The following is a 26,141-nucleotide window of genomic DNA, read 5'->3' on the forward strand; positions in this document are numbered from 1 at the left end:
GGGTGGTGAATCTGTGGAACTCTTTGCCGCAGAAGGCTGTGGAGGCCAAATCACTGAGTATCTTTAAGACAGAGATAGATAGCTTCTTGATTAATAAAGGGATCAGGGGTTATGGGGAGAAGGCAGGAGAATGGGGATGAGAAAAATATCAGCCATGATTGAATGGCGGAGCAGTACTCGATGGGCCGAGTGGCCTCATTCTGCTTCTATGTCTTTGATTTTGATTTCATTTGACAGGATAGGTGAGTCCATCCTCTGAGCGGGCGTGTGTGAGACCCTGAACCTGGTGGGAGCGGCTGTACGGCCCAGTCACCGAGCTCACAAAATGTTACCGCGATTCGCAACCTGATACAGTGCCGCAATTATCCAATGAGATACCAGCGATAGTGAAAGTGGAGTGAGATCAGCCAGAGACGGAAAGCGAAATTCCAAAATGCACGGCAAAGTTCTGATTATCAGTCTTTGAAAATGAGGACCGGCTCAGCCACATGATGCAGAAATATGATGAGCCCATTTTAAAGCATCTACAGCATCTTGCAGACAGCTTTCAGCCATCGAGTTTCACTCCGGAATTCAAATTTGAATCTAATGAGTACTTCACGAATGAAGTTGCTCATAAAAGCATAGCGGGTGGAGTGGCGGCCTGATGGGGCAAGGTTCTGCCTATTCACAATTACGGGTTGCACAGGCTGCCACATTGACTGGAAGAATGAAAATAATGTCACAATGAAAACCATCTCGGGCTGCTCGTTAGGTAGTCACGAAAACTCGGCTAAATAACTTCTTTTTCAATTTCCGCACTGATTCTGAGGTTCCAAAGCTCAGAGTGTCAGACAGAAGCTGTGCAGCAATTTCTGCACAAACTCATACTTGCACGAACTGTGTTGTACTTCTCGGAAGATGCCGTTGATGAGTATGGTGACAGTAATAACAAGCACAACAATAATAATGATAATATGAGGATGCTAACTCTGATGATCAAGAGGAAGATGATAGTGATGAGTACGAGGATACAGCAACATCTCCCTGTCTGCTCTTCCTCAGAGCCATACTGGCCCTATTCCCTAGTTCTCCCTCAATCCCTTCACCTTCTGACCTATTGCTCCGGTACCCACCCCCCTGCCATACTAGTTCAAACCCTCCCATGTGACACCAGCAAACCACGCGGCCAGGCTATTTCTGCCTCTCCAGTTTAGATGCAACCCGTCCTTCTTATACAGGTCACACCTGCTCCGGAAGAGCTCCCAGTGGTCCAGATAATGGAAATCCTCCCTCCTACACCAGCTGTTTCACCACATGTTTAGCTGCTCTATCTTCCTATTTCTAGCCTCACTGGCACGTGGCACAGGGAGTATTCCCGAGATTACAACCCTTGAGGTCCTGTCTTTTAACTTTTTGCCTCGCTCCCTGAACTCCTGCTGCAGGACCTCGTGCCCCTTCCTGCCTATGTCGTTAGTACCAATATGTACCACAACCTCTGCCTGTTTGCCCTCCCCCTTCATGATCCCGCTACCCATTCTGAGACATCTTGGAACCTGGCACCAGGGAGGCAACATACCATCCTGGAGTCTCTTTCATGTCCACAGAAGCGCCTATCTGTGCCCCTGACTATAGAGTCCCCTATGATTATTGCTCCTCTGCGCTTTGACCCTCCCTGCTGAACATCAGAGCCAGCCGTGGTGCCATTGCTCTGGCTGCTGCTGCTTTTTCCTGATAGGCTATTCCCCCCGACAGTATCCAAAGGGGTATACCTGTTCGAGAGGGGGACAACCACAGGGGATTCCTGCACTGACCGCCTTCCCCTTCTGGTGGTCACCCATCTCTCTGCCTGCACCTTGGGTGTGACCACATCTCTATAACTCCTATCTATGATGCTTTGCGCCACCTGCATGCTCCCTCAGTGCATCCAATTGCTGTTCCAACCGAACCACGCGGTCTGTGAGGAGCTGCCATTGGTTACACTTGCTGCAGATGTAGTTGACCGGAATGCTGGGAGCATCACAGATCTCCCACATCTCACAGTTGGAGCACTGCACCCCTCTGAGTAACATTTAAGCACTAGTTAATTAATTTGAAATAAACACTTGAATTATTGTTAGATTGAGTTACAATTAACTATATGGCCCTGCCGGTGGCTGTGATGAAGTAGGAAGCCACACATTTGGGAGCTCCCGTTTTAAACGGACTTTTCGGCTCTTTTTAGAGCCCAAAACGGAAACTTTTTCGACGTCTCCCGGTGGGGGAAGGTGTGCTGAACGACTTTCCCCGCAGTCCATGACTCGAACTCGGAGTGGAAAGGGGGAAAAAGCAGCAGCAGCTCCCCAGAAAAAACGGGGGAAGGGATCCAAGATGGCCGGAGTGGAGGCTGTGGGCCCAGGAGCAACTAGCTGCTCTCCTGCGCTGCTTCACAGACTTCAAGGCTGAGGTACTGAGCTCTCTGCAGGAAACAAACAGAAGGCTGTCGGAGATTCAGACCACCCAGGGTGCTGCCATCAAGGAGTTGCAGACGCAGGCCACTGAACGAGAGGAGGAGGCCGTGGTCCTCGTGAGTAAGGTGGAGGGGCACGAGGCACTCCACAAGAAGTGGCAGGAACGCTTCGAGGAGCTTGATCACCGCATGAGGCGGAAAAACCTGCGGATCTTGGGCCTTGCGGAGGGGCTGGAGGGGTCGGACCTGACAGCCTATGTGGCTATAATGCTGAATTCGCTAGTGGGGGCCGGGTCTCTCCATCTGCCCTTAGAGCTGGAGGGAGCACACAGAGTACTGGCCAGGAGGCCTAAGGAGAATGAACCCCCGCGTGCGGTGCTGGTGAGGTTCCACCGGTTCAGTGATCGGGAGTGTGTGCTGCGCTGGGTCAAGAAGGTGAAGAGCAGCAATTGGGAGAATGGGGTAGTACGGATCTACCAGGACTGGAGTGCGGAGGTGGCTAAGCGACGGTCCGGATTTAATCGGACGAAGGAGGTGCTTTACAGGCAAAAGATAAAGTTCGGAATGTTGCAGCCCGCGCGCCTGTGGGTAACTTATTTGGACCTGCATTATTATTTCGATTCCCCGGAGGAGGCGTGGGCCTTCGTGCGGACGGAGAAACTGGACTTGAACTAGGGGTTGGGGGTTGCGGGGTCGGTTGTAATATCTTAGCGCTGGATTCTGCTGTTGCTATGTTCTTTTTTTTTTGTACTTTTGCAATTTTGATATGGTTATTTATGGGGGTGTTGTTCTGCTATGTTTTTTTCTGCTGTGGGACATTGTCTGGGCTGTGTATCTTGAGGGGAGGGTCGGGGGGGTTTGTTGTATTCTATGTCAGAGTGGGGGTATTGAGTGGGGCTGGTATTTGGGAGCTGCGTCAGAAGGGTGTGGTGGGGCAGTGCAAAAGCGCGGGCTTTCCTCTGGTTTCCCGTGCTGCGGGGCTGGGGGGGCGGAGACGGTGACGGGGGAGGCGGGGCCTTAACTGGTTCCTCCCCGCGCTGGAGCGGTGCCTGGAGGAGGGATAGATTGGGGGATGATCCCACTTTGGGAGGGGTCGGGTTATTGGCGGGAGTTTCCGGGGTCAGCAGAAGTTAACTAACCCACGGAAGTATAATGGAGGACGGTTCGCGGCTGGGAGGGTTCCTAGCCTGGGGGGGGGGGAGGGATGGGGGGAAAGGGGAATACCGGGTTGCTGCTGGTAGGGTCAGGAAGGAGCTGGTGGAGGCTGGGGGGGACAGAGGAGAGGTGTTGTCGCTGTGGGGACTGGGTCGGGCAGGAGGTGCTGGCCTGGGGCGGGCAGTCGACGGGCTATGGCTAGTCAACGGGGGAGGGGGGAGGGACGCCCTCTGATCCGGTTGGTCATCTGGAATGCGAGAGGGTTGAATGGGCCGGTGAAGCGGTCGAGGGTACTGGCTCACCTGAAGGGGCTAAAGGCGGATGTGGCAATGCTTCAGGAGACCCACCTGAAGATGGCGGACCAGGTCCGCCTGAGGAAGGGATGGGTGGGGCAGGTTTTCCACTCTGGGTTGGATGTGAAGAACCTGGGAGTGGCGATTCTGGTGGGGAAAAATGTGTTGTTTGAGGCATCGGAGGTGGTGGCGGATAAGGGGGGTAGGTATGTTATGGTTAGGGGCAGGCTACAAGGAGAGAAGGTGGTACTGGCTAGTGTGTATGCCCCAAATTGGGACGATGCGGGCTTTATGAGGCGTATGCTGGGACGGGTCCCGGATCTGGAGGCGGGGGGTCTGATCATGGGGGGGGGGGGGGCTTTAATACGGTGTTGGATCCTTCACTGGATCGGTCCAGCTCTAGGACGGGTAGGAGGCCAGCGGCGGCCAAGGTACTGAGAGGGTTTATGGATCAGATGGGTGGGGTGGATCTATGGAGGTTTGTGAGGCCGTGGGCACGCGAGTACTCTTTCTTCTCCTACTCTCGGATAGACTTCTTCGTGGTGAGTAGGGGACTGATTCCGAGAGTGGAGGAGGCCGAGTATTCGGCCATTGCAATCTCCGACCACGCTCCGCATTGGATAGAGTTGGAGATGGGGGAGGTGCGGGACCAACGTCCGTTGTGGCGGTTGGATGTGGGGTTGTTGGCGGAGGAGGAGGTGTGTAGGAGGGTCCGGGCAAGTATTGAGGGGTACCTCGAGGTGAATGATACGGGGGAGGTCCAGGTGGGGATGGTCTGGGAAGCCCTGAAGGCAGTAATTCGTGGGGAGCTGATATCCATTCAGTCACACAGGGAGAGGAGCGAGAGGAGTGAGAGGGATAGACTGGTGGGAAAGATGCTGGAGGTAGACAGGAGGTACACAGAAGCACCAGAGGAGGGACTGTTGGGGGAGAGGCGCAGCCTGCAGGCTAGATTTGATTTGCTGACCACTAGAAAGGCGGAGGCACAGTGGAGGAAGGCACAAGGGGCAGTGTACGAACATGGTGAAAAGGCGAGTAGGATGCTGGCTCATCAGCTCCGCAAGCGGGATGCGGCTAAGGAAATTGCTGGAGTGAGAGACAAGAGTGGGAATGTGGTGCGGAAGGGGGTAGAGGTGAATGAGGTCTTCAAAGACTTTTACGGGGAACTGTACCAGTCGGAGCTAACGGGGGAGAGGAGGGGATTGGAGAGGTTTCTCGACGGGCTTTCTTTCCCGAAGGTGCAGGAGGAGAAGGTGGAGGGGTTGGGTGCGCCGATTGAGCTGGAGGAGCTAGTTAAGGGGATCGGGCAGATGCAGTCAGGGAAGGCACCGGGGCCGGATGGGTTCCCGGTGAAATTTATAAAAAGTTTGTGGACCTAGTGGGCCCCTTGCTGGTGCGGACACTCAATGAAGCGTGGGAAGGGGGGACTTTGCCCCCGACGATGTCGCGGGTGCTGATCTCGTTAATTTTAAAGAGGGACAAGGACCCCCAGCAGTGTGGTTCATACAGGCCCATAACTCTCCTCAACGTGGATGCTAAGGTGCTGGCAAAAATCCTGGCCACCAGGATAGAGGACTGTGTGCCAGGGGTTGTGCATGAGGACCAGACAGGTTTTGTGAAGGGAAGGCAGCTGAACACGAATGTGCGGAGATTGTTGAATGTCATCATGATGCCGGCGATTGAGGGGGAGGCAGAGATAGTGGTGGCACTGGATGCAGAGAAGGCCTTCGATAGAGTGGAGTGGGGTACCTATGGGAGGTGTTGGGGAGGTTTGGATTTGGTGAAGGGTTCATTAGATGGGTACGGCTGCTATATGAGGCCCCGATGGCATGCGTGGCCACGAATAGGAGGAGGTCGGAGTACTTCCGGCTTTACCGAGGGACCAGGCAGGGTTGCCCCCTGTTCCCCTTGTTGTTTGCACTGGCAATCGAGCCGCTGGCGATGGCGTTGAGGGATTCAGAGAGGTGGAGAGGCTTGGTGCGAGGTGGAGAGGAACATAGGGTGTCGTTGTATGTCGACGACCTGCTCCTGTATGTGGCGGACCCGGTGGGAGGGATGCCGGGAGTGATGGAGTTGCTAACTGAGTTTGGGACCTTATCAGGTTATAAATTAAATTTAGGCAAGAGTGAGGTGTTTGTGGTGCACCCTGGAGACCAGGAGGATGGAATTGGTAGGCTCCCGCTTAGGCGGGCAGGGGAGAGTTTTAGGTACCTGGGGGTGCAGGTGGCCAGGGACTGGGGGACTCTTCACAAGCATAACTTCACCAGACTTGTAGATCAGATGGAGGAGGAGTTCAAGAGGTGGGACATGCTGCCATTGTCGTTGGCGGGGAGGGTACAGTCCGTCAAAATGACGGTGCTTCCGAGGTTCTTGTTCCTCTTTCAGTGCCTGCCCATCTTTATCCCCAGGGCCTTCTTTAGGAGAGTGACTAGCAGTATTTTGAGCTTTGTGTGGGCACATGGGACTCCGAGAGTGAAGAGGGTGTTCCTGGAGCGAGGGAGGGATAGAGGCGGGCTGGCGCTGCCCAACCTTCTGGGGTACTATTGGGCAGCCAATGTGTCAATGGTGCGTAAATGGGTGATGGAGGGGGGAGGGGCAGCGTGGAAAAGAATGGAGATGGCGTCATGTAGAGGTACGAGCCTGGGTGCCATGGTAACGGCACCGTTGCCGCTCTCCCCTAAGAGGTTTACCACGAGCCCGGTGATGGCGGTGACCCTAAGAATCTGGGGACAGTGGAGGCGGCATAGGGGGGAAACAGGGGGCTCGATGGAGGCTCCACTGGGTGGCAACCATCGGTTCATCCCAGGGAACAGGGATGGGGGATTTAGGGGGTGGTAAAGGGTGGGCATCAGTAAATTGAGGGACCTGTTTATTGGCGGGAGGTTTGCGGGCCTGGGGGAACTGGAAGATAAATTTGGCCTTCCCCAAGGGAACATGTTCAGATACTTGCAGGTAAAGGCGTTTGCTAGGCGACAGGTAGAGGGATTCCCTTTGCTGCCTTCGCAGGGGACGATGGACAGAGTGCTTTCGGGGGTGTGGGTCGGAGAGGGGAAGGTGTCTGACATCTATAAGGTAATGCAGGAGGTGGAGGAGTCGTCAGTGGAGGAGCTGAAGGCTAAATGGGAGGAGGAACTTGGGGAGCAGATAGAGGACGGGACTTGGGCGGATGCCTTGGAGAGAGTCAACTCTTCCTCCTCATGTGCGAGGCTTAGTCTCATCCAATTTAAGGTGCTGCACCGGGCCCACATGTCCGGGACTAGGATGAGTAGGTTCTTTGGGGGTGAGGACAGGTGCACCAGATGTTCGGGGAGTCCAGCGAACCACGCCCATATGTTCTGGGCATGCCCAGCACTGGAAGAATTCTGGAAGGGGGTGGCGGAGACGGTGTCAAGGGTGGTTGGATCCAGGGTCAAACCAGGGTGGGAACTCGCGATTTTTGGAGTTGCGGTAGAGCCGGGAGTGCAGGAGGCGAAAGAGGCCGGTGTCCTGGCCTTTGCGTCCCTAGTAGCCCGACGAAGGATTCTGTTACAGTGGAAGAATGCAAGGCCCCCAAGTGTGGAGACCTGGATCAGTGACATGGCGGGATTTATAAAATTGGAAAGGGTCAAATTTGCCCTGAGAGGATCAATACAAGGGTTCTATAAACGATGGCAGCCTTTTCTGGACTTCTGGCTCAGAGATAGGTAACTTGGTCAATAGCAGCAGCAACCCGGGGGGGGGGGGGGGGGGGGGGGGGGTGGTGTTCCTTATTGTAGTGTCTATTCTGTAACTTTATATTGTGTTAATTTGCATTGTTGTTAAAATGCTGTGTTGTTCATGGAGGTGGGGCGAATGTTTATGATTGTTAATATTATTGTTATTTTTGGTATTTTACTATGGTGCGTTATTGTTGTATAAATTCAAAATTTTTCAATAAAAATTATTTAAAAAAAAAAAGAAGCTATATGGCCCTGACACTAGATGATTTTAACTGTAAAATTAAATGCTAAATACCGATCTCTGCTATCAGGTTTAGTTACTCCACTAGCTAGTTAATCAATTACATTTGTTTTGCAATTTTTTATTTCAAATTTAACAGATTCTCAACAAGGTCACAGCTTTACTGTGATGTCACTTTAGTCCCCCCCCCCCCCCCCCCCCCCCCTCCACACACACAATTTGAAAAGGTAATCAAATCACTTACCTTCCCAGGATGCTCTCTCTCTCTGCAGATTAACAGTTACAGGCCATAAGAAACAAAACAATAAGGAAAAAGCACCTCCTCCCACTCTGCACCAAATTACCAAGTTCCAATCCCCACTCTGGCTGTCTCTCACTCAGGATGTCTCAACTACACCCTGCGCATGCACAGGACAACTAAAAAAGCAATAAGGGGGAGAAGGTAACGTATGAGTGCAAGCTAGCTAGTAATATACAAGAAGATAGGACGAGATTTTTTTCAATGTATAAAAGGTAAGAGAGAGGCAAAAATAGACATTGGACCACTGGAAAATGTGGCAGAAGAAGTACTAATAGGAAACAAGGAAATGGCTGATGAACTGAATAGTTACTTTGCATCAGTCTTCACTGTGGAGGACACCAGTGGGATGCCAGAGCTCCAGGAGAACCAGGGGGCAGAGGTGAGTCCAGTGACCATCACTAAGGAGAAGGTTCTGGGGAAACTGAAAGGTCTGAAGGTGGATAAGTCACCTGGACCGGATGGACTACACCCCAGGGTTCTAAAAGAGATAGCTGAGGAAATTGTGGAGGCATTGGTGATGATCTTTCAGGAATCACTGGAAGCATGAAGGGTCCCAGAGGACTGGAAAGTGGCTAATGTGACACCACTGTTTAAGAAGGGAGGGAGGCAGAAGCCGGGAAATTATAGGCCGGTTAGCCTGACTTCGGTCATTGGTAAGATTTTAGAGTCTGGTATTAAAGATGAGATCGCAAAGTTCTTGGAAGTGCATGGTAAAATAGGACTGGGCCAGCACGGCTTTGTCAAAGGGAGGTCGTGTCTGACAAATCTGTTCGAGTTCTTTGAGGGGGTAACAAGCAAGTTAGACAAAGGAGAACCAGTGGACTTGATTTATTTAGATTTCCAGAAGGCCCTTGACAAGGTGCTGCATAGGAGACTATTAAATAAGTTAAGAGCCCATGGTGTTCAGGGTAAGATCCTGGCATGGATAGAGGATTGGCTGACTGGCAGAAGGCAGAGAGCGTGGATAAAGGGGTCTTTTTCAGGATGGCAGCCGGTGACTAGTGGTGTGCCTCAGGGGTCTGTGCTGGGACCACAACTTTTCACAATATACATTAATGATCTGGAAGAAGGAACTGAAGGCACTGTTGCTAAATTTGCAGATGATACAAAGATCTGTAGAGGGACAGGTAATATTGAGGAAGCAGGGGGGCTGCAGAAGGATTTGAACAAGCTAGGAGAGCGGGCAATGAAGTGGCAGATGGAATACAATATGGAAAAGTGTGAGGTTATGCACTTTGGAAGGAGGAATTTAGGCATAGACTATTTTCTAAATGGGGAAATGCTTCGGAAATCAGAAGCACAGAGGGACTTGGGAGTCCTTATTCAAGATTCTCTTAAGGTTAACGTTCAGGGTCAGTTGGCAGTTAAGAAGGCAAATGCAATGTCAGCATTCATGTCAATAGGGCAAGAATACAAGACCAGGGATGTACTTCTGAGGCTGTATAAGTGTCTGGTCAGACCCCATTTGGAGTATTGTGAGCAGTTTTGGGCCCCGTATCTAAGGAAGGATGTGCTGGCCTTGGAAAGGGTCCAGAGGAGGTTCACAAGAATGATCCCTGGAATGAAGAACTTGTCGTATGAGGAACGGTTGAGGACTCTGGGTCTGTACACGTTGGAGTTTAGAAGGATGAGGGGGGACCTTATTGAAACTTACAGGATACTGCGAGGCCTGGATAGAGTGGACGTGGAGAGGATGTTTCCACTTGTAGGAAAACCAGAGGACACCATCTCAGACTAAAGGGATGATCCTTTAAAACAGAGATGAGGAGGAATTTCTTCAGCCAGAGGGTGGTGAATCTGTGGAACTCTTTACCGCAGAAGGCTGTGGAGGCCAAATCACTGAGTGTCTTTAAGACAGAGATAGATAGGTTCCTGATCAATAAGGGGATCAGGGGTTATGGGGAGAAGGCAGGAGAATGGGGATGAGAAAATATCAGCCATGACTGAATGACGGAGCAGACTCGATGGGCCCAGTGGCCTAATTCTGCTCCTATGTCTTATGGGCTTATTACTGATGCCTGCTTTTCATTCCACATGTATTTAATTCATGATTGCTGCGGTGCAGTTTGAACTCATTCGAAACACAAGGTCAGCTCCTCCATGACTCAATACACGCGGTAAAAACAGAACAGGCCACCTGAGCCTCGGGCTTTGCACAGGTGCTGGTGCCACACCCATTTCGGTCTGAACTCTTATCTGTCCCGGCATGTACCTAAAACATAACAATTCCTGAGAATTTACACTGAACGAGCTGAATGCTGCAGGGGACAGGTTCTTGGCTCAGCCGCAGCTCTCTTCATCCTAAATTGGAAGGTGTGGGCTCCGGCACCATTTCAAGACTTGAGGGTAGTTACTGTACTGATGCTTCTGAGCAGGAGTGAGGGAGCACTGCTCTGCCCCCAAGCTGTCCAAAGCTCTTGAGGCTGTATTGAAAATCTGTCTCCTTCCCACAGTGAGAGATTTTCTCCCAATGCACTTGATGCTACAAGTCCCAAATCTCCGGCCAGGCCAGGCCTTCTCCTTGTTTCCCCAAGTTCCTTCCCAAAATGCCTCGCGATTCCTTCTCTCTGGATCCGTATGTCAATCCCTTCACTCTAAGTCCTTTGCTCCATTCTCTCCCTACCCCTTCAAATTTTGCCCACTATCCCTGAATCCCTCCTCGACATATCGCACTCCGCTTCCTCTCTCCTTTTCAGCCTCGGTGACCAGTCAATCCCTGCAGTTATCGTTCAAACACATTTCCATTGATGACCTTGATTTCTGCTTTCACCCGTGTCTCTGTGGCAGAGATGCTGGCGTTGGGCTGGGGGCCACCGCGGGTGAAGGAGCAGCGCTCCGAAAGCTAGTGATTCCAAATAAACCTGTTGGACTTTAACCTGGTGTTGGAAGGCTTCTTCCTGTGCCCTGCGGCTACGGCCAGTACACCTTTCTGTTTCTGTGTCGGTATTACAGACCAAGCTTCATATCGCACCAACATTTGATTTTGATGAAATTGAAGCAATGTGAGATTCAGTAGAGGATGAATGTATGTGATACTGATTGAGGAATGGACATTGTCCAGCACACCGTGGATAGCTTCCCTGTTCTTCATTGGATCATTCACAGGCAGGTGGACCTTAGTTTAACATCTCACCCATCAAGCAGCACTCCCAACACTGCAGCACTCCCTCTACACTGCTGGAGTGGGACTTCAATCTGGAACCTAGTGGTGAATGGGAGTACGTCGCCATCTGGGCCGCATCTGATGACGCCATTTTATGTGTCGTGTTTGGAGACATATCTGGGAGGTGTGATTGGCGTGGCGTAAATGTTGGTCTTTATCTTGTTCCGCAGCCCTGTGGGTGCTGGGCTCTTTCCAACTTCCCATCTCACTGGGACTTCCTGAGCGCAGTGCACTGGAAACAGGAAGGGAAACCACAAATCATCAGCAGAAACCTTGACGGTTTTCGGAGAGCCAGTGACCTTTCCCTTTGCGACTGCGATATGTCATCACCCTCAAGCCCACAGTGTAGGATAAGAGAGGGTCTTCCCCCTCACACACTGGACTTTACTTGTGAGAATGCCCCAAAGCGAGAGACAGAGAGAAAGGCCCTGAATGCAGTGATTAGGCAGGATTAGGTTTGGTGAGGGGGGGGGGGGGGGTAGGGAGGGGGGATGGTGCTGAGGACAGGGAAGTGGGTGCGTTGGGGGTGGGGTTTGGTTGAGAGGAAGGATCTCACATAATTCAAGTACTGGCAAGAGAATTATTTTGAATGAGGTGAATCACACACGTTGGCTGGTGAAGAATGCAGAGTGGGTGAGTGGGAGTTCAGGAAAAAGAAAATATGATTCACTCGACAAGATGTATGAACATTCCAGGACACAATTAGAGAGGCAGATTTGTATTAATATCGCCCCTTTCACAATCTCAGGATGTCCCAAGGGTTGGTGCAAAAACCTGGACTGGAGTCACTGTTAAAAGTGTAGCTGAAGCTTTGTTTTAAAGTGTCATTTGGAAAACCTGGACTGGATTTTGGAAGGCAAACCACGAAGAGAAAGCATCATGCCGAAAGAAGATTTTAAAGCGTGTTTTTTGGGAGCAGGATTTGGAAACTCTCTCATGACAATAAACTGGGGGACATTCTGAGGAGACATCGGTCCACAAACATTCAGTTGGGGCTCAGAGTGTATTTGCCCACAGTAATGTGGTGTGCTGTGTGGGGTGGAACGATGGCGCAGAGGGTACGATCCCAGCCATGGGTTACTTTCCGTGTGCACATTCTCCCCGTGTCTGTGTGGGCCTCAGCCCCGCAGCCCGAAGATGTGCAGGGGAGGTGGATTGGCCACGCTAAATTGCCCCTTAATTTAAAAAAATAAAAAAGTAAAAGCGACTGTGTGTTAATGAGACTGTTGCAGTTTAAGATGTACTTTATAATCTGTGCTAATCCTAAAACCTGGGTGTAATTTTTAAGATTGGGGGCAACACGGTGACACAGTGGTTAGCATTGCTGCCTACGGCGCTGAGGACCCGGGTTCGCTCCCGGCTCTGGGTCACTGTCCGTGTGGAGTTTGCACATTCTCCCCGTGTCTGCGTGGGTTTCACCCCCCACAACCCAAAGATGTGCAGGGTAGGTAGATTGGCCACGCTAAATTGCCCCTTAATTGGAAAAAATAATTGGGTACTCTAAATTTAAAAAATAAATAAAATTTTAAGATTGGGTGGGGGGAGGAGTAAAGATGTGTTGTATCGTATTCCAATTTTTTTACCGTTTTAAATGTTTTTTTCTTGTTTTTAAAATTAATTCGCGGACCTGTGAGCGATCGGTTCCTCCACATTTAATTTTTAAAAGTAAAGGTTATGTCCATGTAAACTACATCAACCACGCTGCCCTCATCTACAGACTGAGTCACCTCCTCATGAAATTCCATCAAGTTTGTTCGGCATGATCTCTCTCTTTGACAAATCCATGCTGGCTATCCTTGATTAATCCTGGCCTCTTTAAGTGCAGATTAATTCTATCCCTCGGAATGTTTTCCACCACTGACTCACTGGCCTGTAATTTCCCTTCTTGAATAATGGGACCACATTAGCTGTCCTCCAGTCCTCTGGCACCTCTCCTGTGGCCAGAGAAGATCTGAAAATTGTCAGAGCTTCGGCAATCTCTTCCCTTGCCTCGCCCAGCAGCCTGGGTACATCTCATCTGGGCCTGGGGATTGATCCTCTTTTAAGCCTGCTGAAACTGTTACCACCTCCTCCCTCTTAACTCTAATCTGTTCAGTTATATCACAGCCACCCCCCCCCCCCTCCCTGCTTTCTATATCTGCATCGTCCTTCTGAAAATTAAATGAAATGAAATGAAAAATTGAAAAAATGAAAATTGCTTATTGTCACAAGTAGGCTTCAAATGAAGTTACTGTGAAAAGCCCCCAGTCGCCACATTCTGGCGCCTGTTCGGGGAGGCTGGTACGGGTACGCTTCTATAAGGGTCATTACTGTTTGTTCCTGTTTGCTCCCTTATTTCCCATTTCTGTTATTTTTGCCGTTACATTTTTGATCCATAGATGTTTAATGGACCTGTGCCTTAAAGGCAAAACAGACTGTCAGCAATCTGTACCTTTAATTCAAACAGATGTACCTGGACGGCTGTGCTGTTTTCGACTGATGGTTGGGGATTGGCTTGCATCAGGGATTCTAAGATTCCATGATTCAGAGTTTGATGCGAAGTCAAGAGACCCCTCCAGGAAAAAGCTGTCAGTAATATTTTACTGAACTACAACAAATATTGTTACAGGCTGAAAACGAAGGAATTTGGGCAGCACAGTAGCACAGTGAGCAGCACAGGGCAGCACGGTAGCACACGTGGATAGCACTGTGGCTTCACAGCGCCAGGGTCCCTGGTTCGATTCCCCGCTGGGTCACTATCTGTGCGGAGCCTGCACGTTCTCCCAGTGTATGCGGGGATTTCCTCCGGATGCTCCGGTTTCCTCCCACAGTCCAAAGATGTGCAGGTTCGGTGGATTGGCCGTGATAAATTGCCCTTAATGTCCAAAATGGTTAGGAGGGGTTATTGGGCTAAGGGGATAGGGTGGAAGCGAGGGCTTAATGTGGGTCAGTGCAGACTCGATGGCCTGAATGGCCTCCTTCTGCACGGCATGTTCTATGTTCTATGCTCACAGTTCCAAGGTCCCAGGTTTGATTCCCGCTTTGGTCATTGTCTGTGCGGAGTCTGCACGTCCTCCCCGTGTCTGCGTGGGTTTCCTCCGGGTGCCCCGGCTTCCTCCCACAGTCCAAAGATGTGCAGGTTAGGTGGATTGGCCGTGATAAAGTGCCCTGAGTGTCCAAAAAGGGTTGGGTGGGGTTGCTGGGTTACGGAGATAGGGTGAGGCGTGGGCTAAGTAGGGTGCTCTTTCCAAGAGCCGGTGCAAACTCGATGGATCAAATGGTCCCCTTCTGCACTGTAAATTCTATGATTCTATGAATTGGATCATCAGCGTGCTGTGAAGAAAGTGTGCTAAAGAACTACCATCAGAAGCAAAGTCTCTTATCTTATGGCCTTTGTTATGGGTCAGGGTTTAGAGAACCCCAAAGTGTATCATGGAGTTCACCTGACCCACAACTTTTACTAGATTGTGGTATGGGGAGCACACGGCCCACTCTACAGGTGTGGTACAGCAGAAAGTATTTTTTAAAGCAAAACAATGTTTATTCTATGAACTCTAGTTAACCTTTCTAAAACAAACAGTGACCATTTCAGCAACCATTAATTCAAATACAATCCCCAAAAACTACAACACTAAGTAAACCTTTAAGCTTTCCTTTTAACATCCATACGACTTAAAAACAAAACCTTTAACAGAAGCACATCAGGTTAAAGTCACTACTGAGAACATTTATAATTCTGAATTCACCAAATGATCAAGAGATAGTCTTTTCATGGCAGAGAGATCAACAGTAGGCCTGCTCTGTCTGGCTTCAGCTCCAACACCGAAAATGATACTAAAACATACCCTGCAGCAAACAGCCTAAAACGAAAGTAAAAAAACTGATAGACAGCCCAGCTCCACCCACACTCTGACATCACTGATAAACACCCATTTCTTAAAGGTACATTTCTTAAACACCCATTTATTAAAAGTACTCACACATGACAGCTTCCTTCAAGAAAAAAAAAATCATCAACTTCAAGATAGTTTCATTTTTCACCTTTTCACTATCGTTTCAGAAATGCACACAGTAAATATACTTTTTTGTTTAAAAAAAACACACGCAAACAGGTATAACAATATAGTCCATTTGTTTTTCCTCCTCCAACTGAAATCCTTCTCGATTGACAGTCTCTTTGAACTAGAAGGTCCTTGCATGATCTGTCCATTTCTCTATGCCTCGGCATTTCTCTTTAAAGTCAGATACTTTACTTCAGTCCCTTGTAATTCTCCAACACAGGGGCATTGGTTATCACAGCTTTGTGGCCGTCAAACGCCTGTTGAAAGTCCGCTGTCCACTGAAATTTTGACGTTTCTTCAGCAAGTCCATCAGTGGAGCAACCACGCAATAAAACCTTTGCACAAATGTTCGATCAAATCCACTCATGCCAAGAAATCACATTATTTCCCTTTGTCTTGAGGGTGTCGGAAACTCCTCAACAACTGTTGGTTTCACATCCCGTGGGACCATTCGACCCTGTCCGATTGTACGGCCAAGGAAAGTGACTTGGGCTTTTCCAAATTCACGTTTGGCTAGGTTTATCACCAAACCCGCCTCCTGAGGTCGATCAAATAACTCCCTCAGATGTTTGGCTGAAAATGACCAGATCTTCGATGCATACTGCACAATTGGGTAATCCTGAAATGACTTTGTTAGTTTGCCATTGAAATGTGGCGGGTCTGTTTTTCATGCCAAATGGCATAACTTTGAATTAGTATATACCATCTTGAAACCAAGTAGACACATCAAAAGATATTGATTAAAACTTTTTGCTTTAGGAAGCGGACCGATGCAATCGATTACGACCTTTGTAAAAGGTTCCTCAAATGCTGGAATGGGTATTAAGGGTGCTGGTTTTATAACTGCTTGGAGTTTCCCTATCACTTGACATGTGTGACATGATTGAAAAAATGTAAAAACATCTTTATGTAGTCCAGGCCAATAAAAATGTTTTTGGATTTTAGCTTGAGTTTTCCTTATTGCCAAATGACCACCCACTGGTACTGAGGGAGTGCTGTACTGTCAGAGGGTCAGTACTGAGGGAGTGCTGTACTGTCAGAGGGGCAGTACTAAGGGAGTGCCGCACTGTCAGAGGGTCAGTACTGAGGGAGTGCTGCACTGTCAGAGGGTCAGTACTGAGGGAGTGCTGCACTGTCAGAGGGTCAGTACTGAGGGAGTGCCGCACTGTCAGAGGGTCAGTACTGAGGGAGTGCTGCACTGTCAGAGGGTCAGTACTGAGGGAGTGCTGCACTGTCAGAGGGTCAGTACTGAGGGAGTGCTGCACTGTCAGAGGGTCAGTACTGAGGGAGTGCCGCACTGTCAGAGGGTCAGTACTGAGGGAGTGCTGCACTGTCAGAGGGTCAGTACTGAGGGAGTGCCGCACTGTCAGAGGGTCAGTACTGAGGGAGTGCTGCACTGTCAGAGGGTCAGTACTGAGGGAGTGCTGCACTGTCAGAGGGTCAGTACTGAGGGAGTGCTGCACTGTCAGAGGGTCAGTACTGAGGGAGTGCCAGCACTGTCAGAGGGTCAGTACTGAGGGAGTGCCGCACTGTCAGAGGCACTGTCAGAGGGTCAGTACTGAGGGAGTGCTGCACTGTCAGAGGGCCAGTACTGAGGGAGTGCTGCACTGTCAGAGGGTCAGTACTGAGGGAGTGCTGCACTGTCAGAGGGTCAGTACTGAGGAGTGCTGCACTGTCAGAGGGTCAGTACTGAGGGAGTGCTGCACTGTCAGAGGGTCCGAACTGAGGGAGTGCTGCACTGTCAGAGGGTCAGTACTGAGGGAGTGCTGCACTGTCAGAGGGTCAGTACTGAGGGAGTGCTGCACTGTCAGAGGGTCAGTACTGAGGGAGTACTGCACTGTCAGAGGGTCAGTACTGAGGGAGTGCTGCACTGTCAGAGGGTCAGTACTGAGGGAGTGCTGCACTGTCAGAGGGTCAGTACTGAGGGAGTGCCGCACAGTCAGAGGGTCAGTACTGAGGGAGTGCTGCACTGTCAGAGGGTCAGTACTGTGGGATTGCCGCACTGTCAGAGGGTCAGTACTGAGGGAATGCCGCACTGACAGAGTCAGCACTGATGGAGTGCAACACTGTCAGAGGGTCAGTGCTGAGGGAGTGCTGCACTGTCAGAGTCAGTACTGAGAGAGTGCTGCACTGTCAGAAAGTCAGTAATGAGGGTTTGCTGCACTGTCAGAGGGTCAGTACTGGGGGAGTGCTGCACTGTCAGAGTCAGTACTGATGGTGTGCCGCACTGCCAGAGGATCAGTACTGAGGGAGTGCTGCACTGTCAGAGGGTCAGTACTGGGGGAGTGCTGCACTGTCAGAGTCAGTACTGATGGTGTGCCGCACTGTCAGAGTGTCAGTACTGAGGGAGTGCTGCACTGTCAGAGGGTCAGTGCTGAGGGAGTGCTGCACTGTCAGAGTGTCAGTACTGAGGGAGTGCTGCACTGTCAGAGTCAGTACTGATGGAGTGCTGCACTGTCAGAGGGTCAGTACTGGGGGAGTGCTGCACTGTCAGAGTCCGTACTGATGGCGTGCCGCACTGTCAGAGGGTCAGTACTGAGGGAGTGCTGCACTGTCAGAGGGTCAGTACTGAGGGAGTGCTGCACTGTCAGAGGGTCAGTACTGAGGGAGTGCTGCACTGTCAGAGGGTCAGTACTGAGGGAGTGCTGCACTGTCAGAGGGTCAGTACTGAGGGAGTGCTGCACTGTCAGAGGGTCAGTACTGAGGGAGTGCCGCACTGTCAGAGGGTCAGTACTGAGGGAGTGCTGCACTGTCAGAGGGTCAGTACTGAGGGAGTGCTGCACTGTCAGAGGGTCAGTACTGAGGGAGTGCTGCACTGTCAGAGGGTCAGTACTGAGGGAGTGCCGCACTGTCAGAGGGTCAGTACTGAGGGAGTGCTGCACTGTCAGAGGGTCAGTACTGAGGGAGTGCCGCACTGTCAGAGGGTCAGTACTGAGGGAGTGCTGCACTGTCAGAGGGTCAGTACTGAGGGAGTGCTGCACTGTCAGAGGGTCAGTACTGAGGGAGTGCTGCACTGTCAGAGAGTTAGTACTGAGGGAGTACTGCACTGTCAGAGGGTCAGTACTGAGGGAGCGCTGCACTGTCCGAGGGTTAGTACTGAGGGAGTGCTGCACTGTCAGAGGGTCAGTACTGAGGGATGGCTGCACTGTCAGAGGGTCAGTACTGAGGGAGTGCTGCACTGTCAGAGGGTCAGTACTGAGGGAGTGCTGCACTGTCCGAGGGTTAGAACTGAGTGAGTGCTGCACTGTCAGAGGGTCAGTACTGAGTGAGTGCCGCACTGTCAGAGGGTCAGTACTGAGGGAGTGCTGCGCTGTCAGAGGGTCAGTACTGAGGGAGTGCTGCACTGTCAGAGGGTCAGTACTGAGGGAGTGCTGCACTGTCAGAGGGTCAGTACTGAGGGAGTGCTGCACTGTCAGAGGGTCAGTACTGAGGGAGTGCTGCACTGTCAGAGGGTCAGTACTGAGGGAGTGCTGCACTGTCAGAGGGTCAGTACTGAGGGAGTGCTGCACTGTCAGAGGGTCCGAACTGAGGGAGTGCTGCACTGTCAGAGGGTCAGTACTGAGGGAGTGCTGCACTGTCAGAGGGTCAGTACTGAGGGAGTGCTGCACTGTCAGAGGGTCAGTACTGAGGGAGTACTGCACTGTCAGAGGGTCAGTACTGAGGGAGTGCTGCACTGTCAGAGGGTCAGTACTGAGGGAGTGCTGCACTGTCAGAGGGTCAGTACTGAGGGAATGCTGCACTGTCAGAGGGTCAGTAATGTGGGATTGCCGCACTGTCAGAGGGTCAGTACTGAGGGAATGCCGCACTGACAGAGGGTCAGTACTGAGGGAGTGCTGCACTGTCAGAGGGTCAGTACTGAGGGAGTGCCGCACTGTCAGAGGGTCAGTACTGAGGGAGTGCCACACTGTCAGAGGGTCAGTACTGAGGGAATGCTGCACTGTCAGAGGGTCAGTAATGTGGGATTGCCGCACTGTCAGAGGGTCAGTACTGAGGGAATGCCGCACTGACAGAGGGTCAGTACTGAGGGAGTGCTGCACTGTCAGAGGGTCAGTACTGAGGGAGTGCCGCACTGTCAGGGTCAGTACTGAGGGAGTGCTGCACTGTCAGAGGGTCAGTACTGAGGGAGTGCCGCACTGTCAGAGGGTCAGTTATGAGGGAGTGCTGCACTGTCAGAGGGTCAGTACTGAGGGAGTGCTGCACTTTCAGAGGGTCAGTACTGAGGGAGCGCTGCACTGACAGAGGGTCAGTACTGAGGGAGTGCTGCACTGTCAGAGGGTCAGTACTGAGGGAGTGCCGCACTGTCAGAGGGTCAGTACTGAGGGGGTGCCGCACTGTCAGAGGGTCAGTACTGAGTGAGCGCTGCACTGTCAGAGGGTCAGTACTGAGGGAGTGCCGCACTGTCAGAGGGTCAGTACTGAGGGAGTGATGCACTGCCAGAGGGTCAGTACTGAGGGAGTGCTGTACTGTCAGAATCTCAGTACTGATGGAGTGCTGCACAGTCAGAGGGTCAGTACTGAGAACGCTGCACTGTCAGAGGGACAGTACTGAGGGAGTGCAGCACTGTCAGAAAGTCAGTAATGAGGGTTTGCTGCACTGTCAGAGGGTCAGTACTGGGGGAGTCCTGCACTGTCAGAGGGTCAGTGCTGAGGGAGTGCTGCACTGTCAGAGTGTCAGTACTGAGGGAGTGCTGCACTGTCAGAGTCAGTACTGATGGAGTGCCGCACTGCCAGAGGATCAGTACTGAGGGAGTGCTGCACTGTCAGAGGGTTAGTACTGAGGGAGTGCCGCACTGTCAGAGGGTCAGTACTGAGGGAGTGCCGCACCTTCAGAGGGTCAGTACTGAGGGAGTGCCGCACTGTCAGAGGGTCAGTACTGAGGGAGTGCTGCACTGTCAGAGGGTCAGTACTGAGGGAGTGCCGCACTGTCAGAGGGTCAGGACTGAGGGAGTGCTGCACTGTCAGAGGGTTAGTACTGAGGGAGTGCTGCACTGTCTGAGGGTCAGTACTGAGGGAGTGCTGCACTGTCAGAGGGTCAGTACTGAGGGAGTGCTGCACTGTCTGAGGGTCAGTACTGAGGGAGTGCTGCACTGTCAGAGGGTCAGTACTGAGGGAGTGCTGCACTGTCAGAGGGTCAGTACTGAGGGAGTGCCACACTGTCAGAGGGTCAGTACTGAGGGAGTGCCGCACTGTCAGAGGGTCAGTACTGAGGGAGTGATGCACTGCCAGAGGGTCAGTACTGAGGGAGTGCTGTACTGTCAGAATCTCAGTAATGATGGAGTGCTGCACAGTCAGAGGGTCAGTACTGAGAACGCTGCACTGTCAGAGGGACAGTACTGAGGGAGTGCTGCACTGTCAGAAAGTCAGTAATGAGGGTTTGCTGCACTGTCAGAGGGTCAGTAATGAGGGTTTGCTGCACTGTCAGAGGGTTAGTACTGAGGGAGTGCCGCACTGTCAGAGTCAGTACTGATGGATTGCCGCACTGCCAGAGGGTCAGTACTGAGGGAATGCTGCACTGTCAGAGGGTCAGTACTGAGGGATTGCCGCACTGTCAGAGGGTCAGTACTGAGGGAGTGCTGCAGTGTCAGAGGGTCAGTACTGAGGGAGTGCCGCACTGTCAGAGGGTCAGTACTGAGGGAGCAAAGCACTGTCAGAGGGTCAGTACTGAGGGAGTGCCGCACCTTCAGAGGGTCAGTACTGAGGGAGTGCCGCACTGTCAGAGGGTCAGGACTGAGGGAGTGCTGCACTGTCAGAGGGTCAGTACTGAGGGAGTGCTGCACTGTCTGAGGGTCAGTACTGAGGGAGTGCTGCACTGTCAGAGGGTCAGTACTGAGGGACTGCCGCACTGTCAGAGGGTCAGTACTGAGGGAGTGCCACACTGTCAGAGGGTCAGTACTGAGGGAGTGCTGCACTGTCAGAGGGTCAGTACTGAGGGAATGCTGCACTGTCAGAGGGTCAGTACTGAGGGAGCTCTGCCCTGTCAGACCGTCAGTACTGAGGGAGTGCCGCACTGTCAGAGGGTCAGTACTGAGGGAGTGCTGCACTGTCAGAGTCAGCACTGATGGAGTGCAACACTGTCAGAGGGTCAGTGCTGAGGGAGTGCTGCACTGTCAGAGTCAGTACTGAGAGAGTGCTGCACTGTCAGAAAGTCAGTAATGAGGGTTTGCTGCACTGTCAGAGGGTCAGTACTGGGGGAGTGCTGCACTGTCAGAGTCAGTACTGATGGTGTGCCGCACTGCCAGAGGATCAGTACTGAGGGAGTGCTGCACTGTCAGAGGGTCAGTACTGGGGGAGTCCTGCACTGTCAGAGTGTCAGTACTGAGGGAGTGCTGCACTGTCAGAGGGTCAGTGCTGAGGGAGTGCTGCACTGTCAGAGTGTCAGTACTGAGGGAGTGCTGCACTGTCAGAGTCAGTACTGATGGAGTGCTGCACTGTCAGAGGGTCAGTACTGGGTGAGTGCTGCACTGTCAGAGTCCGTACTGATGGCGTGCCGCACTGTCAGAGGGTCAGTACTGAGGGAGTACTGCACTGTCAGAGGGTTAGTACTGAGGGAGTGCTGCACTGTCAGAGGGTCAGTACTGAGGGAGTGCTGCACTGTCAGAGGGTCAGTACTGAGGGAGTGCTGCACTGTCAGAGGGTCAGTACTGAGGGAGTGCCGCACTGTCAGAGGGTCAGTACTGAGGGAGCGCCGGATTGTCGGAGGGTCGGTACTGAGGGAGTGCTGCACAGCCAGAGGGTCAGTACTGAGGGAGTGCTGCACTTTCAGAGGGTCAGATTCTCCCCACAGCAGCTATCAGACCTTCTGAGATTGTCCAGCATTTTCTATTGTTGTTGATGGTGGCAAATTCAGCAATGGTAATGCCATGGAATCTCATTCATACACAGGGACCCATTCTGTACAAACAAAAGGAATATGTTCACTATTTGGGTCTTTTTTGAATTACCAGGAAGATTGGGGAGACTATAGTTTCTGCTGCTTCCTGCATGGCAACATCTCGGCCAATCAGAGGCAACTTGCCAACCAATAGCTCCCTTTTCTCCCATAGTATAAATTGTTGTGAGAGTTTGCATTGATCCTGATGGGTGCAAGTTGAAAAACTTCAGCGACTCGTCTCTCTTTTCACCAATGTTGAAGCTCTGTGTGACCAAGCGACCATCTCCGTTAATCACACCCTCGAACATGAAATGAAAATGAAATGAAAATCTCTTATTGTCACGAGTAGGCTTCAATGAAGTTACTGTGAAAAGCCCCTAGTCGCCACATTCCGGCGCCTGTTCGGGGAGGCTGGTACGGGAATCGAACCGTGCTGCTGGCCTGATTGGTCTGCTTTAAAAGCCAGCGATTTAGCGACCAGCCCCTAACATTGCTCCAGTCAGAGCTCTCAGCGACAGCAGGAAGATTCTGACTCCTTTTCATTCATTTGTCTTGGACAACTTTCTGTTTTTCTGACCCTGGTTAAGGACCTGAGCAGAATATTGTGAAAGCGTTGGCACGCTTTCCTCTTCAAACACTTTGAGTCGATCCTGGAAAACAATCTTTGAGACAAGTCCCATTTCCTGAATGATTTCTCCCCTCTTTTGTTGACACGATATTTTTAATGCTTTTTCCAGAAAATTGTCCACTCCCCTGTGTCCAGCCAAGAGCCGTGTCGTCATTCAGTGGGGGAGGTGCGGCTGGGTGTGATGGATCTGACCTACAACCTTGCTCAATGAGCAGGCAGGTCAGCAGACGCCCAAGTCACAACGCTGGCCTGGGGAAAAGGAGCCAACGTCACCCAGGAAGATTTTAGCCATGTCCCGCCTGTCCTCAATGTCCCCCATCAAACATCACTCATAAAATTAAGAGAACTCCCTTGAAGGCAGAGATGTGGATAATATATTTCCCACAGTGGGTGGAATCCTGTTCCCCGGAGAGCAGTAATGGCTGCGTCATTCAACTCATCCCACGGCTGGGTTTGCTAGGTTTTTGATGGACAAGGGGCAGCAGGGTGGCACAGTGGTTAGCACTGCTGCCCCACAGCGCCAGGGACCCCAGCTCAATTCCGGCCTTGGGTCACTGACTGTGTGGAGTTTGTACGTTCTCCCCGTGTCTGCGTGGGTTTCCTCCGGGTGCTGCTGTTTCCACAGTCCAAAGACAGTGTCGGTTAATTGGTTTGGCCATGACCAATTGCCCCTTCGTGTCAGAAAAAAAGATGTGCAGGTTAAGCAGGTTTAGGGGATGGGACAGGGGAGTGGGCCCAAGCTGGGTGCTCTTTCAGAGGGTCAGTGCAGACTCAATGGGCCAAATGGCCTCCTTCTGCACTGTAGGGATTCGAAGAAAGTGGGGGGAGGGTTAAGGGTTATGGAGACAGACAGGGAAGTACAGTGGAAACCACCACCTGATGGGCCATGATCTTACTGAATGAAGGGCTGAATGGCCTCCTCTTGATCCCCTGTCCGATGTTCCTCACTGAATGCTGAAACGTGACTGGCAGGGTAATCTGCATGGGATTCTCTCAGTCTCAATCTGTCAGCCAACATTATGGAGCCCAACCACAAATCATCCCAAAGTGCCTTCCAGCTAAATAAACTGGAGTTGGAGTAGGACATTCGGCCCCTCGAGACCGCTCTACCTTTCGATAAGATCGTCCCTGATCTTGTATCTCAATTCCACCTCCATCAAAAGCCTATCAAACTCAGCCTTGGAGAAGTTGAATGACGCAGCCACTAATATCCCTGCATCCTGTTATATCCTCGGTAATCAAAGCTCTATCGACCCCTTTCTGAGAAGCTCTCTGTGGTCACTGCTGTAATGGAGGAAACATGGCAGCCAATTTGCCCATCATAAGACCATAAGACATTAGGCCACTCGGCCCATCGAATCTGCTCTGCCGTTCAATCATGGCTGATATTTTCTCATCCCCATTCTCCTGCCTTCTCCCCATAACCCCTGATCCCCTTATTAATCAAGAACCTATCTATCTCTGACTTAAAGACACTCAGTGATTTGGCCTCCAAAGCCTTCTGCGGCAAATAGTTCCACAGAATCACCACCCTCTGGACAAAGAAATTCCTCCTCATCTCTGTTTTAAAGGATCGTCCCTTTAGTCTGAGATTGTGCCCTCTGGTTCTAGTTTTTCCTACAAGTGGAAACAGCCTCTCCACGTCTACTCTATCCAGGCCTCGCAGTATCCTGTAAGTTTCAATAAGATCCCCCCCTCATCCTTCTAAACTCCAACGTGTACAGACCCAGAGTCCTCAACCGTTCCTCATACGACAAGCTCTTCATTCCAGGGATCATTCTTGTGAACCTCCTCTGGGCCCTTTCCAAGGCCCCAGCACATCCTTCCTTAGATACAGGGCCCAAAACTGCTCACAATACTCCAAATGGGGTCTGACCAGAGCCTTATACAACCTCAGAAGTACATCCCTGGTCTTGTATTCTAGCCCTGTTGACATGAATGCTAACATTGCATTTGCCTTCCTAACTGCTGACTGAACCTGCACGTTAACCTTAAGAGAATCGTGAACAAGGACTCCCAAGTCCCTTTGTGCTTCTGATTTCCTAAGCGTTTCCCCGTTTACAAAATAGGCTATGTCTAAATTCCTCCTTCCAAAGTGCATAACCTCACACCTTTCCATAGTGTATTCCATCTGCCACTTCTTTGCCCACTCTCCTAGCCTGTCCAAGTCCTTCTGCAGCCCCCCCTGCTTCCTCTGTCCCTCTACAGAGCTTTTAATCATCTGCAAATTTAGCAACAGTGCCTTCAGTTCCTTCTTCCAGATCATTAATGTATATTGTGAAAAGTTGTGGTCCCAGCACAGACCCCTGAGGCACACCACTAGTCACCGGCTGCCAACCTGGAAAAGACCCCTTTATCCCCACTCTCTGCCTTCTGCCAGTCAGCCAATCCTCTATCCATGCCAGGACCTTACCCTGAACACCATGGGCTCTTAACTTATTTAACAGTCTCCTATGCAGCACTTTGTCAAAGACCTTCTGGAAATCTAAATAAATCACATCCACTGGTTCTCCTTTGTCTAACTTCCTTGTTGCCTCCTCAAAGAACTCTAACAGATTTGTCAGACACGACCTCCCTTTGACAAAGCCGTGTTGTCTCAGTCCTATTTTACATGTACTTCCAAGTACCCTGTGATCTCATCTTTAATAACAGATTCTAAAATCTTACCAATGACCGAAGTCAGGCTAACCGGCCTATAATTTCCCAGCAAGGTCCCACAGACAGCAATGCGATAATGAGGAGGTGATCTTTTGTCACGTTGCCTGAGGATCAATATTGACCATAAGAACAGCAAGAACTCTCCGCTCTCCTTCAAACTGTTCCATCAATCAGAGTTTACATCAGCAGAGTGTAGATGGGGCTTGGATGTCATGTTTCATTGAACGGGCAGTGCAGCATTCCTCCTGCACTGGATAATGTGGATTGTGGTTTCAGGTATATTGGGCTGGATTCACCGTGTCGGAGACAAAGTCCCCACGCCGGCGTGAAAACGGTGGTCTTTTATACCAGGAAAACTGGCGTAAAACGACCACCAATTCCCCGCTTTGCTGGGGGCTAGCAGCGAGGCAGCATCGGCCTGCAGCGCCAACACCGTGCTCCATGGCGGACTCAGCCCGCGGACCTGAACCGTTAAAGTCGTGCCCACCTTCGGCCCCTTGCGCGCCCCGGACCGCCCGCCCGGAGTCCCCCAGCCCTGAATGAAGCCCCCCCCTGCCCGCCGATCGTCCCTCCCCCAACTGTGGCGGCCCCGACTGAGTCCGCAGCCACCAAGCCGAGTTCACGAACAGTGTGAGCGCCGGTAACCCACGCCATTGCGAACTCAGC

The sequence above is a fragment of the Scyliorhinus canicula genome, chromosome 8 (assembly GCF_902713615.1).
Source record: "Scyliorhinus canicula chromosome 8, sScyCan1.1, whole genome shotgun sequence".
NCBI lineage: Eukaryota > Metazoa > Chordata > Chondrichthyes > Carcharhiniformes > Scyliorhinidae > Scyliorhinus > Scyliorhinus canicula.